Raw genomic sequence first — 15,763 nt, 5'->3', positions numbered from 1 at the left:
GTCGTGCAGGCTCGAAGGGCCGAATGGCCTAATGATGCACCTATTTTCCATGTTTCCATGTTTCTATCACTTGCAATAACATCCAACCCCAGCCCAGACCCCACTTTTTCCACGATTGTCAGCAAAGAAATGATCAATCTCTCCAGCAACACAGAATATAAAGGGGAACCAGGAGGGGGGTCGAGGACCCCCATACAATGCATCAAATTGCATCCACCCAGATGGAGATATCATACAGCCATCACAAGCTGAAATGCAGCTCACCCACAGAACCTTCATCTCACAACTTCTAGCGCTTACCTTCCTCGCTACACGGAGATTGGCCGTGGAGCTCCTCAGGCGCTTCCTCATTGGGGGGCTGGAGGCAGATGTGGTCGTTGCACGGGTCCGGGAGTGGGGGCGTGGGAGCGTACATCTCTGATGCAGAAGCAGCATCTTGGTCCTGGCTCTCATCCGTCTTTGGCAGTGTGGGCGCAGAGACTAGGGGTGGAGAGAGAAAAGGCGAAGAGATAGAGAGAGAGAGAAGGCGGGAGAGAGAGGGAGAGAGAGAGAGAGAGACAGAGAGAGAGAGAGAGAGAGAGAGAGACAGAGACAGAGAGAGAGAGAGAGACAGAGAAAGAGAGAGAGAGAGGGCAAGAGAGGGAGAGAGTGAGAGAAAGAGAGTGAAAGAGAAGGCGAGAGAAAGAGAGGGAGAGACAGAGAGAGAGAGAGGGAGAAGGCAAGAGATAGAGAGGGAGAAGGCAAGAGAAGGAAAGAAGGCGAGAGCGAGAGAGATAAGGCGAGAGAGAGAGAGAGAAAGTGAGAGAGAGCGAGAGAGAGAGAACGCAGGAGAGAGAGAGAGAGATTAAGAGAAAACGCAAGAGAGAGGGAGAGAGAAGGTGGGAGAGAGAGAGATAGAAGGCGAGAGAGAGAGAGAGACGGCGGGAGAGAGAAGGGAGAGGGGGAACGCGAGTGAGAGAGAGACAGAGGCAGAGAGAGAGAGGGCAAGAGAGAGAGAGAGAGTGAGAGAGAGAGCGAAAGAGAAAAAGAGAGAGAGAGAGAAGGTGAGAGAGAGAGACAGAGCGAAAAGGTGAGAGAGAGCGAGAGAGAGAGAAGGCGACTGAGATGTTCCTGGCTATCGCATCCTGGGTCTCCGCCATCTGTTCATTGTGGCCAGCTGTCGGGACATCACACCCAATGCTTCGATGAGCTGGTCACCAATGTCTCCAGTCTTCCTGGACAAACGTACTTTCTCGTCGCTGTCAGTTGCTGCTCGCGGGACAGACTTGGCGCTTCCGTGATGTCCTGGGGACTAACGGAGGAGTTTGGGCAAGGTAACTTCAGAGTGGCCAGATGGGAGGACCACTAGCTGGCCTTGTGACTTGTGACGATGCATGTTCCTCGATACCTTCACTCTAATCCATGGAGAACAGATTCAGCGGATTGATGGGCGACAATCGCAGCTCCTCGGCACCAGATGTAGTCGGTTCATCCTACGACACATATGCCACAACCCCCATCTTGTACACTCCATGATCTAGCTTGGGGCCATGCTGCTGGCTGAGCAACAATACACAAATGAGTTTCTGAGAGGAGAAAGGGGTGGCTCGGCTCGCAACTTGAGTCCAGCGCTACACACAGCGTATACACGTCAAAAACACCACCGCACTCAAAGTCATCGCGGACATCACATTTCATGACCACCAACACATTGGTATTGCAATAATTTTCTTTCGTACATCATTATTTCGATGATAATTTGAGAAACCATCTATCACATGCGATTGTCCGGATATGAGTGGGTTGAGGCCTCCATTGAATTCACATCACTCAATGGCGTAAGCTTTTCTCACTTCAGGGTCAGCAAATGCGTCCGTGGCTGTTTGCGGGTGCTTTCGCACGAGTGCGAGCACACGCCTCTCCTTCTCAGTGATGTCGCAGAGGGCTGGTGGGCCCCACACCCGTTAACCTCAGCACAGACCTCGTATTCGAGTGCTTCCTCAGTAAAAGTTGACTGGACGACAAGGCAAGAGAACATTGCATGATATCATTGCGCGGTCTTGTCACAGAGACTGATACAACACATAATCAACAGATGCAATCAGGATTATTATGATAATTATCTTTCACGACCTAACGATTCAAACCGTGACCGCAGGCTTTGAGGAAAACATTCCCGGAAAAGTGAAAGAATTTATGTGATAGAAACATAAAAATATAGAAACATAGAAAATAGGTGCAGGAGTCGGCCATTCAGCACTTCGAGCCTGCGCCGTCATTCAATGAGTTCATAGCAGAACATGCAACTTAAGTACCCCATTCCTGCTTTCTCGCCATACCCCTTGATCCCCCTAGTAGTAAGGACTACATCTATCTCCTTTTTGCATACATTTAATGAATTGGCCACAACAAATTCGTGTGGTTGAGAATTCCACAGGTTCACCACTCTCTGGGTCAAGAAGTTTCTCCTCATCTCGGTCCTAAATGGCTTACCACTTATCCTTAGACTGGGACCCCTGGTGCTGGACTTCCCCAACATTGGGAACATTCTTCCTGCATCTAACCTGTCTAAACCCGTCAGAATTTTAAACGTTTCTCTGAGATCTCCTCTCATTCTGTTGAACTCCAATGAATACAAGTCCAGTTGGTCCAGTATTTCTTGATAGGTCAGTCCCGCCATCCCGAGAATCAGTCTGGTGAAGCTTCGCTGCATTCCCTCAATAGGAAGAATGTCCTTCCTCAAGTTAGGAGACCAGAACTGTACACAATACTCCAGGTGTGGCTTCGCCAAGGCCCTGTACGACTGTAATAACATATGCCTGCCCCGTACTTCTATCCCCTCGCTATGAAGGCCAACATGCCATTTGCCGCCTTCTCCGCCTGCTGTACCTGCATGCCAACCTTCAATGACTGATGTGCCATGACACCAATGTCTCGTTGCACCTCCCCTTTTCCTAATCTGTCACCATTCAGATAATAGTCTGTCTCTCTGTTTTTACCACCAAAGTGGACAACCTTACATTTATCCACATTATATTGCATCTGCCATGCATTTGCCCACTCACCTAACCTGTCCAAGTCACTCTGCAGCCTCATAGCATCCACTTCGCCTGATGAGAGTCATTCATGGCTGTTACAAATCCAATTATATTAATAATAAGTAAATCTAAATCAATTTGCTATTAATCTTGCACATCGCACAAGGTCGTTCTCTCGGTTGTGGCATTGGTTGCTTTCACAAACCTTGTTGGTAGCCAGCGACACAAACTGTGCTATTTCAGTCCATATCCTTTGGAGTGGGCTTCCTATCCCCACCATGTTTCAAATCACCCCAGCGTAACTGGACCTCCTCCAGGAGCGAGGTATTTGCCTCGTCCGAGGACCACCTGGCTCTTTTGCACCTCCAATGTGTTCCTCTCCCAACTCACTGTTATCTCTAGCATCAGAATCCAAAGCGTGGTGTGATGCCTCCACCTGACTCTCCATTATCGGCCAAATTGCGGCAAATATGTGGCTGGCGGCTACTGGGTTATTTTTCCCTACTTGCTGTGAAGCTCCAAAGTCTCCTTCCCTCCTCCCAAAGCAGTCACACGACACCCAGACACGCCTTCAGTCCCTCAGAGTACCCTCTCTCCCTAAGTCCTCTTCCGTTTATATATCTATGACCCTTGTCTTCCAGATCCGCAGGAACCAAAGTGTTGCCATGCCGTTGCGAAGAACGGCCACACTTTACGCAGAAGGTCAAAAAAAGTTGAATTCGCCGGCTGTAACGGACACTTTCTAAAAAGTAAACTAGGGTGTTTTGGGAATGGACGAGAAGCCGGCAATCTGAAAACACTTTGTTAACGCCCACGCCGGAAATTAGGCCCATTTTTGGGGCGATAAGCACAAAAGTGGAGGTTCTAAGGACTTTGAGAATAGGCGAGTATCCCGCGATCTCAAACCGCTTTGTTAACGCCCACGCCGGGAATTAGGCCCATTTTTGGTGTGATAAGCACAAAAGTGGAGGCTCTAAGGACTTTGAGAATAGGCGAGTATCCCGCTATCTCAAAACACTTTGTTAACGCTCACGCTGGAAATTAGGCCCATTTTTGGGACGATAAGCACAAAAGTAGAGGTTCGAAGGAATTTGAGAATAGGCGAGTATCCCGTGATCTCAATACGCTTTGTTAACGCCCACGCCGGAAATTACGCCCATTTTTGGGGCGATATGCACAAAAGTGGAGATTGTCAGAACGTTGAGAACAGGCCAGTATCTTGAGATCTCAAAACACTTTGTTAACGCCCACGCTGGAGATAACCCGCATTTTTGGGCTATCTGCACAAAAGTGTAAAATCCAACCCAAAGCATCGAACACAAGGTTAGGGTTGTTCCAAAGGGAAATGAGTAGAAAGATACAGAAAATAATCTCGTGAAATTTCAACGACTGCGATATTAATTGGACAGAAGAGGTATGGAAGAGGATGAGGTAATGGAGTTCCCACAATGCGTACATAAATCCTTTCAAACCCAATCGATAAGAACACCAACAAGGAAGGGTTCGCTATTGGATGTCGCAATAGGGAATAAAGCAGAGCAGATTATAGAACTAAAAGTTGGGATACATCAATGCTTAATAATATAAAGTGCTGTAAGCTCATAATTGAAATGGCCATAAGAATGACGGAGACCAGTTTAATTGATTGGAGAAAAGTTGGCTTTGCGAATAGAACATGGGGAAAATAAAATGACGAACAATATTGGAAAAATTTGACAAGGATTTGAAAGGGAAACATTTGAAACGCTGTGCAGCAGAAATCTTGAAAATAGATATTCTGCAAAAAACAAGAACATACAGAGCACTAATGATGAATAAAGATATACAGAAACAAATTCGGTTCAGGATAGAGGCATGCACTAATTCCATGGACAGCAGTATTCAGCATGATAAGGGAGAATATGGAGAGAGTAGGAAAGAAGTCAAAAACGATTAGAAAGGCAGAGAGCAACTGTGACCTGAAATTATCAAGGAACAAAGAAGAAAATAGTCAATTGTTTTACAGGTACATCAATTAAAAAGGAAGGTTGAAATGGGACTATGACCACAGAGGATTGGACAGGCAGCGATAGAGAGATTGCAGAAATAATTAGTAATTGCTTTGCTTCGTTATTTATCAGGGCGACACAGCAGGTGAACACGATATTAGATGATGAGATTAATAAGGTGGTAATTACATTTAAAATAAAAAGTGGAGAGCTATTAATTAAACTAAGCAAACTCAAAGAGATTAAAAACCGGCTGTGGACGGATTACATCTGCGCAATTTAAACCAATTTAAAGTAGAGATCACAGAGGCACTGTGAAACACATTTCGATAGGATAACGTGTGCAGACAGAACACAGCCAGATAGCTAACGTAATACCCACATTTAAGAAAGGAGATAGAACATGCCCAGGACACTGTCGAACAGACAGCTTAACGTCGGTGGTTGGAAAAATAATGGCACACCGACTAAAGGGGAAAATAGAACATATTGGCCATGTGGGATTCAACATAATGCTGTTGGATTTAAAGAACTGCATTAGCTTCCCTCGCGTTCACTTTAGAATTCGATCTCGATTAAATTGAAATAGCTAAAACGAATTAGGGATTCGATGGGCTAGTTGGAGGAAAACTATATCCTCTGGAGTGGAATCCAAAACAATAGGGCTCCACCCCAAAATTACAGGTGGGATATTCACAGAGAATAGAGATACAGATAGGAGTAGGCTTTGTCCCACGGAATCGGATATAGATACAGGGAGGGCAGAGGCCTGCCCGACTGGTACATGAATACAGCTACACACATGCCATCAATCTGTCCAACTGGATCGCGAATACAGAAACAGGCACGACAGTTGTCTGTCAGACTGCGACCCGAATACAATATACATAGATGACCTGGAAGAGGGGACAGAGTGTAGTGTAACAAAATTTGCAGATGACACAAAGATTAGTGGGAAAGCGGGCTGTGTAGAGGACACAGAGAGGCTGCAAAGAGATTTAGATAGGTTAAGCAAATGGGCTAAGTATTGGCAGATGGAATACAATGTCGGAAAATTTGTGTTCGTCCACCTTGGGAAAAAAAACAGTAAAAGGTAATATTATTTGAATGGGGGCGAAATTACAAGATGCTGCGGTGCAAAAGGACCTGGGGGTCCTTGTGCATAAATCCCAAAAAGTTAGTTTGCAGGTGCAGCAGAGATTCGGGAAGGCGAATGTAATGTTGACCTTCATTGCGAGAGGGATGGAGTACAAAAGGAGATACTGCTGCAACTCTACAGGGTATTGGTGAGGCCGCACCTGGAGTACTGCGTGCAGTTTTTGGTCACCTTAATTAAGGAAGGATACACTAGCTTTGCAGAGGGGTACAGAGACGATTCACTAGGCTGATTCCGGAAATCATGGGGTGATTTTACGATGATAGCTTGAGTAGACTGGGTCTTTACTCGTTGGATTTCAGAAGGATGAGGGGTGATATTGGAGAAACATTTAAAATAATGAACGGGATCGACAGCATAGAGGCAGGGATGTTGTTTCCACTGGTCGGGGAGACTAGAACTAGGGGGAATAGCCTCAAAATACGGGAGAGCCTATTTAAAACCGAGTTGAGACGGAATTTCTTCTCCCAGAGGGTTGTGAATCTGTGGAATTCTCTGCCCAAGAAAGCAGTTGAGGCTAGCTCATTGAATGTATTCAAATCACAGATTGATTGATTTTAACCAATAAGGGAATTAAGGGTTATGGGCAGCGGGCGGGTAAGTGGAGCTGATTCTACGGCCAAATCAGCCATGATCTTGTTGAATGGCGGAGCAGGCTCGAGGGGCTAGATGGCCTACTCCTTATGTTCGTATGTTCTTATGTTTATATTTCAGTGATAACCACTTTGTGGAAGCGCAGTTTCCGAATGCAGGTGTGGTTGGTAAGTCGATGTAAAACCTCTTCTCCCTGTAAGTGCGGAGTGTGTACGGTCTGGACCTCCTGTTCAGTCTTGCACGTCATACGTTGCACCTCTGCCTCATTCATTTTCTCACTTTCTAATCTAGTGCTGAGCATACTCAATGGCACACACTGGTTCGGTCGTATAGCCTGATTCTCTGCTCTATGTTCTATATAATATAACCCACTGAACTAGAGCTCAGCCCTTCCTGCCTACCTATTGTCGAGCATCTCACTCTGGAAGATGCAATGTCTAGCTGCACTAAATAGCTGCAGTGACGCTATGCAGAAGAGTTCAGAGAGAATGCTCGTGTGGTACTTTCCCAAAAGACCAAGTAGGAATTTTCAATCAGAAATATTACCGTGTCCGACACAGAGTGCTTGCCCCACCACTGGCTGTATGATCAGAACACCAGCCATTCCTGGTGTAATTCAATGGAATGAATTCTGCTACTAAATATTAAATTCCTGGACTGCAAACACTGGGTCCCGCCTCTGGACAGCGATCAGTCGTTCTGTTTATTAATTAATTGTAAAATTGAGGTAACCGGATATTTCACTGCGCTCTTCAACTGCTCTCTGAACTTGGACTGGGTCACCCCGTAAATAAATGTGTTTGTGCAGCAACTTATATTCTGCAGTATGAATCCGACCTGTGTAAATTGATATAAAGAATCACTGTAATCACTGGGAATTATTCCTGTAATGCTATAATAAAATAAATCTATAACATATACCAGCCACAGCAGTATGAAGCTGCCGGATATGGTGAAGAGTAAAATGACAGACTTCCTCCTGCTCTCCATCTCGGGGTCACTGCCCTTCTCCCCCTTGCTCTCACCCCTCAGTCCTTTACGGACTCGACTGGCCACTAAAATGTGTCTGACTGTCAGAGCGTTGAGCAACAATATAACAGCGAATGGGAGCAGTGGGTTTAAAACCGTATCAAACCAGTCAAATCCCACCCATACGGGCTCAGTAAAATATGCTGGCATTGTGGAACAGTACCAGTGAACATTGTCGATTATATATACAGGTTCAATTGTAAAGTAGAAGGGAATGTTTTTTGAACAGAGCAGAATGCAGCTTGTGGCCAGAACCACAGCCGCAGTTCTCCCGGTGCAATATTTGGTTTTCAGCTTCTGCCAACAAACGGCCACAAATCGATCAAAGGTGAAAGTGACGGTGAACCAGACAGAACAGTCTGTGGCTGCACGGGCCAGGACATACATAACAGTACACACAGGGGTGATATGCAGCAAAGACCACGGGAAATAATACCAACTGATCCGGTACAGTATCACCTCAGTGATGACCACCAGTAGATCCGCCGCTGCCATGGCCACCAGTTAGCGAGTGGTGCTGGTGGACAGTCCGCACTTTCCCCGGGATAGGATCACAATCGCCACTAAATTCACTGTAATAAGCAGAATGGAAAAGAGACGGTCAATTATTGGTCACACATTCTCGGTGACTGAGCCCAGAGAGTAAGACCTGTCATTTAGCTCAAAAACGGCCGTGTGGACGTCGGGTCAGGGGTCAACATGTAAAGTATATCATCCAAACCGGGAGTATTGTGTCGAGTCCTAACGTGAGGAAGGACATTCTTGCTATTGAGCGAGTGCAGCGAAGGTTCACCAGACTGATTCCCGGGATGGCGGGACTGACCTATCAAGAAAGACTGGATCAACTCGGCTTGTATTCATTAGAGTTCAGAAGAATGAGAGGGGATCTCATAGCAACATATAAAATTCTGACGGGTTTAGACAGGTTAGATGCAGGATGAATGTTACCAATGTTGGGGAAGTCCAGAACCAGGGGTCACTGTCTAAGGATAAGGGGTAAGCCATTTAGGACCGAGATGAGGAGACACTTCTTCATCCAGAGAGTGGTGAACCTGTGAAATTCTCTACCACAGAAAGGCCAATTCACTAAATATATTCAAAAAGGAGTTAGATGTAGTCCTTACGACTGGGGGTAACAAGAGGTATGGCGAGAAAGCAGGAAGGGATACTGAAGTTGCATATTCAGCCATGAACTCATTGAATGGCGGTGCAGGCTCAAAAGGTCGAATGGCCTAATCCTGCACCTATTTTCTATGTTTTTAGGTTTCTGTAACCCAACCTACCTCCAAGCCACTGCTTCCGAGTTTAGCAGCGACGGGGCAGTGGGAAGGAACCGAGCAATCCCAGCGGGCGGGTGGCAATCTAAATGTACTAATGCGAATGGTAGCTTCTGATTTAAACTATTTTACGAGTTTAACTTATTTTACGGGTTTAACTGTGGTCGGCTGTGTTTCCCAGGCTTCGGGATACACGGCAGCTAAAGTGAGCCGAGGACAGCTTCAGGGACAATGGAAGTGCCTTCACAGCCCCGGTTGTGGGCCAGGAGCTGCAGGTGTTCCTTCCCCAAGGCTCCACACGCTCTCTCTCTCTCTCCCTCTGCTTAGACTACCCCCATACAAACGGTTGTAAATCTGATAAAATACAGAGTACGCTAAAAACACGCAGTATGCCAGGCAGCATCTGTGGAGAGAGAAACAGAGTTAACGTTTCAGGTGATAACCTTTCTTCAATACTGGAATCCGCGAGAGATGAACAGTTTTAAGGCAATGTTAGAGGCAGATAAAGTTGTGGTAGGAAGTGGAAAGAACAAAGTTGAATGTCTTTGATGGGACGGAGTGATTCAACGAGAAAAGGGATGATGGTGGAAGACAAATGGGACAACTAAAGGAACAGGAAATTAGTCCAGAGGAGATGTAAGTGGATAGAGCAGGATTACAGAGTTGGGCGGTGGGACGGGGGGGGGGGGGGTGGGGGGCGGTGGGGGGGGAGCAAGGATAATCAACCAGAGGGTGTGGGGGACCGGGGAACCATCCCACCACTGTAGACTCTCAGCCCGAGGTATTGACACAACTTTTCACTGTCTCCATGACTCTGCTTCGCCCCTCCTCTCCTACCCACTCCACGATAGGTTACAGGCTCACAGGATCATGACCACAGAGGATGGGTATTCTCAGCTCAGAAAAAGGAAGACATGTTGTAAGCACTTGTGTGGGAGGTGGCTTCATCGGAACAAATGAAACGCAGGCAGCAACATTTTTCGACTATAATAGAATCCGTCCAGCAAGCTGGGTGAGAAGTCATATAATCAAGTTAGCTGTCAGAGTCGGCCGCTTTGTGGTTGACATTGGTCGAGAGCCAATCTTCGGAAATGGACTTAGAGATGTTGAGGAAGGGAAGGGAGTAATAGACGGAGCATGAGAAGGAGAGAGTGTGTCGCAAATTTAAAGCAAATTTGATCACATAATTATAATTATAATAATTATTATTAATAATTATATTTATAATAATTAATATTATTATAAATAATAATAACAATAACTTTTATTTATATCGCACGTTTAAACTAGTTAACCGTCCCAAGGTGCTTCAAAGCAGTTTTAACAGGACAACACAGATTCATATGACAACGAGACAAAAAAGAAGATATTAAGGCATATGACCATAAGCTTGCTAAAAGGGTTGATTTTAAGGAGCGTCTTTAAAATGGAAAGATGGTTAGAGAAGCTTAGATGTTCAGGGAGGGATTCCAGAGTTGAGGGCCCAAACAACTGAAGGTAATGCCACCGATGGTTCAGCAGTATAATGAGGGATGTTCGAGAGGGAAGCATTTGAAGAGCAGAGATATCTTGAGGGGTTGTGACGCTAAAAAAGAGTACAGTGGTACTGAGGTGCAAGGCCATGGAGAGATTTGTAAACAAGGATGCAAATTTTCAAAATCGTGGGGTTCTTTTACCGGGAGCCAATGTAGGACAGAGAGCATCAGGGTAAGGTGATGTGTGATCATGACTTTGTGCGATATAGGACATTTTCCAGTTCATGGCAAGAAAAGGAAATTGCGCGAACACAGTCATCAATGTACATGTATAATATTTGAAGGAGGGGACCGGAGTAGAATTGGAACAGCGAAGGTTCCTTTTATCCCAAGAAAAAGCAGCATAGCTAGGAACCATCTGAGCTCCCATACCGATACCATTGGAGTGTGGAGATGGAACATTTTTCAGACCAGAGGTCCAGCACTTGTATTTTCAGCAGGGGTAGTGCACTGGGGTCAGGATCAGGATCAGCAACCTGCAAGGGTTTTCATTCCCAGCCCAAACCCGGTGAGGGCGAGAGGACTTCAAGTGTGAATGGCGAGTGAATTAAATCGTAAATGGGGCACTCAGAATGTATTAGCGGGGATAGGCGCAGGGAAACTCGCCATCCGCTTTAGGTGAACTCGGGATTACTGGGCTATACACTGTACAATGTGGACCATTTTCCACACCTCGGGAGCCTACTGTCAACAAGGGCAGACTTTGATGGCAAAGTCCAAAACTGCTTTCAGTGTGCCAGTACAGCCTTCGGATGCCTGAGGAAGCAAGTGATTGAAGACCAGGACCTCACACCCCGGACCAAACTCATGGTCCACAAGGCAGGACTGATACCCGCCCTCCTATCTGTTTCAGAGACATGGAATATTTACAGCAGGCACCTCAAAGCACTAGAGAAGTACCAACGCTGCCTCCGTAATTTCCTCTAAATTAATTGGCCGGAGTGGTGCACCAACGTCAGTGTTCTCGGTTAGGCCAACATCCCCAGCATCGAAGCATTAACCACAGTCGTTCAGCTCTGTCGTCCGGCCACATCGTTGGTGTGCCTGACATGAGATTCAAAAAGCCAACGCTCTACTCGGTGATTCGTTATTGCAAACGAGCCACCGGTGGGCAGAGGAAACGCACAATGACACACTCAAAACCTCCTTGAATAATTGTAACGTCCCCACCGACACCTAGCAATCCCCTGGCTCAAACCAGCACAAATTGGAGGAAAAGAATCCGCATGGTGCAGAGCACCTCGAGTCTTATTGCCCAGAGCAAGCTGAAGCCAGGCGTAGATAGCAGAAGGAGCGCGCACCAAACCAAGCACCCAACACTTCCGTTCGTTCAACCACGGTCTGCCCCACCTGTGACAGAGAACGCAGGTCAAGCATTGGACTTTTCAGCAGTCAGGGAACTAATTTGTAGTGTGGAATCGAGGCATCCTCGATTCCGAGGTTACGCCTCAGAAGCGGAAGTACAAGAAATAGTGACCCACACTGAGTACATAGAAACGTATAATATTCTGACGGGTTCAGACAGGTTAGATGCAGGAAGAATGTTCCCAATGTTGGGAAGTCCAGAACCAGGGGTTACAGTCGAAGGATAGGGGTAAGCCATTTGGAGATGTGGAGAAACCTCTTCAACCAGAGAGTGGAGAACCTGTGCTATTATCTACCACAGATGTTATTGAGGCTAATTCACTAAATACATTCAAAAATGAGTTAGATGTCGTCCTTCCCACTCGGGGAATCAAGCGGCATGGCGAGAAAGCAGGAATGGGGTACTGAAGTTGCATGTTCAGCCATGAACTTATTGAATGGCGGTGCAGGATCGAAGGGCCGGATGGCCAAATCCTGCACCTATTTTCTATGTTTCCATGTTTCTACGACAGGACTGTGACCCCTGTGGGACTGGATTGTGACCCCTGTGGAACTGGATGTGATCTCTGTGGAACTGGACTGTGATCCCTGTGGGACTGTACTGTGACCCCTTTGGGATTGGACTGTGACCTCTGCGGGACTGGACTGTGATCTCTGTGGGATGTACTGTGATCCATGTGGGAATGGACTGTGACCCCTGTGGGACTGGACTTTGATCTCTGTGGGACTTGACTGTGATCCTTGTGGGACTGGACTGTGATCTCTGATGGACTGGACTGTGATACCTGTGGGTTTGTTCTGTGATCCCTGTGGGTCTGGACTGTGATCCCTGTGGAGCTGGACTGTGATCTATGTGGGCGGGGACTGTGACCCTGTGGGACTTCACTTTGATCCCTGTGGGACTGGACTGTGATCCATGTGGGACTGGACTGTTCTCCCTGAGGGTCTGGACTGTGACCCATGTGGGACTGGACTGTAGTCCCTGAGGGTCCGGACTGTGACCCCTGTGGGATTGGACTGTGACCCCTGTGGATTGCACTGTGTTCCCTGTGGGACTGGACTGTGATCCCTGTCGGACGTCACTGTGATCCCTGTGGGACTGGACTGTGACACCTGTGGGACTGGACTGTGATCCCTGTGGGACTGGACTGTGACGCCTGTGGGACTGGACAGGGATCCCTGTGGGACTGGACTGTGATCCCTGTGCGACAGGACTGTGATCCCTGCGGGACTGGACTGTGATCCCTTTGGGACTGTACTGTGATCCCTGTGTGACTGGACTGTGACCCCTGTGGGACTGGACTGTGATCCCTGTGGGACTGGACTGTGAACCCTGTGGGATTGGACTGTGATCTCTGTGGGACTGCACTGTGACCCCTGTGGGACTAGACTGTTATCCCTGTGGGACTCGACTGTGATCCCTGTGGGACTGGACTGTGATCCCTGTGGGACAGGAACGTGACACCTGTTGGGACTGGACTGTGATCCCTGTGGGACTGGAATGTGATCCCTGTGAGACAGGACTGTGATCCTTGTGCGACTGGACTATGATCCTTGTGGGACAGGGCTTTGAACCCTGTTGGATGGGACTGTGATCCGTGTGGGAAAGGGTTGAAATCCCTGTGGGACTGGACTGTTATCCCTGTGGGACAGGACTGTGATCCCTGTGGGACTGGACTGTGATCTCTGTGGGACTGGACTGTGATCCCTGTGCGACTGAATTGTGACCTCTGTGGGATTGGACTGTAATCCCTGTGGGACTGGACTGTGACCCCTGTGGGACTGGACTGTGATCCCTGTGGGACTGGACTGTGAATCCTGTGGGACTGTACTGCGACCTCTGTGGGATTGGACTGTGATCCCTGTGGGACTGGACTGTGATCCCTGTGGGACTTGACTGTGATCCCTGTGTGACAGGACAGTGATCCTTGTGCGACTGGACTGTGGTCCCTTTGGGACAGGACCGTGATCCCTGTGGGACTGGACTGTGATCCCTGTGGGACAGGGCTGTGATCCCTGTGGGACTGGACTGTGATCCCTGGGGGACTGGACTATGGTCACTTTGGGACTGGACTGTGATCCCTGTTGGACTGGACTGTGATCCCTGTGGGACCGGAGTTTGACCCCTGTGAGACTGAAATGCGACCGCTGTGGGACTGGACTGTGATCCCTGTGGGACTCGCCTGCGATCCCTGTGGACTGGTCTGTGATCCCCGTGTGACTGGACTGTGATCCCTGTGGGACTGGACTGTGATCCTTGTGGGACTGGACTGTAATCTCTGTGGGACTGGATTGTGATTCCTGTGGGACTTGACTGTGACCCCTGTCGGACTGGACTGTGATCCCTGTGGGACTGGACTGTGACACCTGTGGTACTGGACTTTGACCCCTGTGGGATTGGACTGTTATCGCTATGGGACTGCACTGTGATCCCTGTGGAACTGGACTGTGATCCCTGTGGGACTGGACTGTGATACCTGTGGGACTGGACTGTAATCTCTGTGGGACTGGATTGTGATTCCTGTGCGACTTGACTGTGACCCCTGTGGGACTGGACTGTGATCCCTGTGGGACTGGACTGTGACAACCGTGGTACTGGACTTTGACCCCTGTGGGATTGGACTGTGATCCCTATGGGACTGCACTGTGATCCCTGTGGAACTGGATTGTGATCCATGTGGGACAGGACTGTGATCCGTGTTGGACTGGACTGTGATCCCTGTGGGACTGGACTGAACTGCGACCACTGTGGGACTTGACTGTGATCCCTGTGGGACAGGGGTTTGATCCCCATGCGACAGGCCGGTAATCCCCGTGGACTGGACTGTATTCCGATAACTCCACAGGACCTGATGGACTTCATCCCAGAGTGCTTAAGGAGGTGGCCTTGGAAATAGCGGATGCATTGACAGTCATTTTCCAATATTCGCCAGACTCTGGATCAGTTCCGATCGAGTGGAGGGTCGCCAATGTAACCCCACTTTTAAAAAAAGGAGGGAGAGAGAATACAGGGAATTATCAACCGGTCAGTCAGGCCTCAGTAGTGGGTAAAATGAAGGATTCAATTATTAAGGATGTCATAACCGCGCATTTGGAAAGAGGTGACATGATAGGTCCAAATTTAGCATGGATTTGTGAAAGAGAAATCATGGTTGACAAAACTTCTGGAATTTTTTGAGGATGTTTCCAGTAGAGTGGGCAAGGGAGAACCAATTGATGTGGTGTATTTGGACTTTCAGATGACTTTCGACAAGGTCCCTCACAAGAGATTAATGTGCAAAGTTAAAGCACATGGGATTTGGTGTAGTGTGCTGACATGGATTGAGAACTGGTTGTCAGACAGGATGCAAAGAGTCGGTGCAAATAGGTACTTTTCAGAATGGCAGGCAGTGACTAGTGGTGTACCGCAAGGTTCTGTGCTGGGGCCTCAGCTGTTTACATTGTACATTAATGATGTCGACGAGATGATTAAATGTAGTATCTCCAAATTTGCGGATGACACAAAGTTGGTTGGCAGTATGAGCTGAGAGAAGGATGCAATGAGGCTGCAGAGTGACTTGGATAGTTTAGGTGAGTGGGCAAATGCATGGCAGATGAGGTATAATGTGCATAAATGTGAGTTTATCCACTTTGGTGGTAAAAACAGAGAGACAGACTATTATCTGAATGGTGACAGATTAGGAAAAGGAGAGCTGCAACGAGACCGGGGTGTCTTGGTGCATCAGTCATTGAAGGTTGGCATGCCGGTACAGCAGGCGGTTAAGAATTCAAATGGCATGTTGGCCTTCAAATCGAGGGGATT

At 47.7% G+C, this 15,763-nt stretch overlaps 1 pseudogene; it reads right to left on the bottom strand.

Moving 5' to 3' along the window:
• Positions 1-7,445: 7,445 nt before the first annotated feature.
• LOC139257698 (probable G-protein coupled receptor 139) lies at positions 7,446-15,549 on the bottom strand (annotated as a pseudogene).
• Positions 15,550-15,763: the final 214 nt, after the last annotated feature.

This window comes from Pristiophorus japonicus, unplaced genomic scaffold, assembly GCF_044704955.1.
Source record: "Pristiophorus japonicus isolate sPriJap1 unplaced genomic scaffold, sPriJap1.hap1 HAP1_SCAFFOLD_90, whole genome shotgun sequence".
Classification (NCBI taxonomy): domain Eukaryota; kingdom Metazoa; phylum Chordata; class Chondrichthyes; family Pristiophoridae; genus Pristiophorus; species Pristiophorus japonicus.
This window is presented reverse-complemented; position numbering and strand designations above follow the sequence as displayed.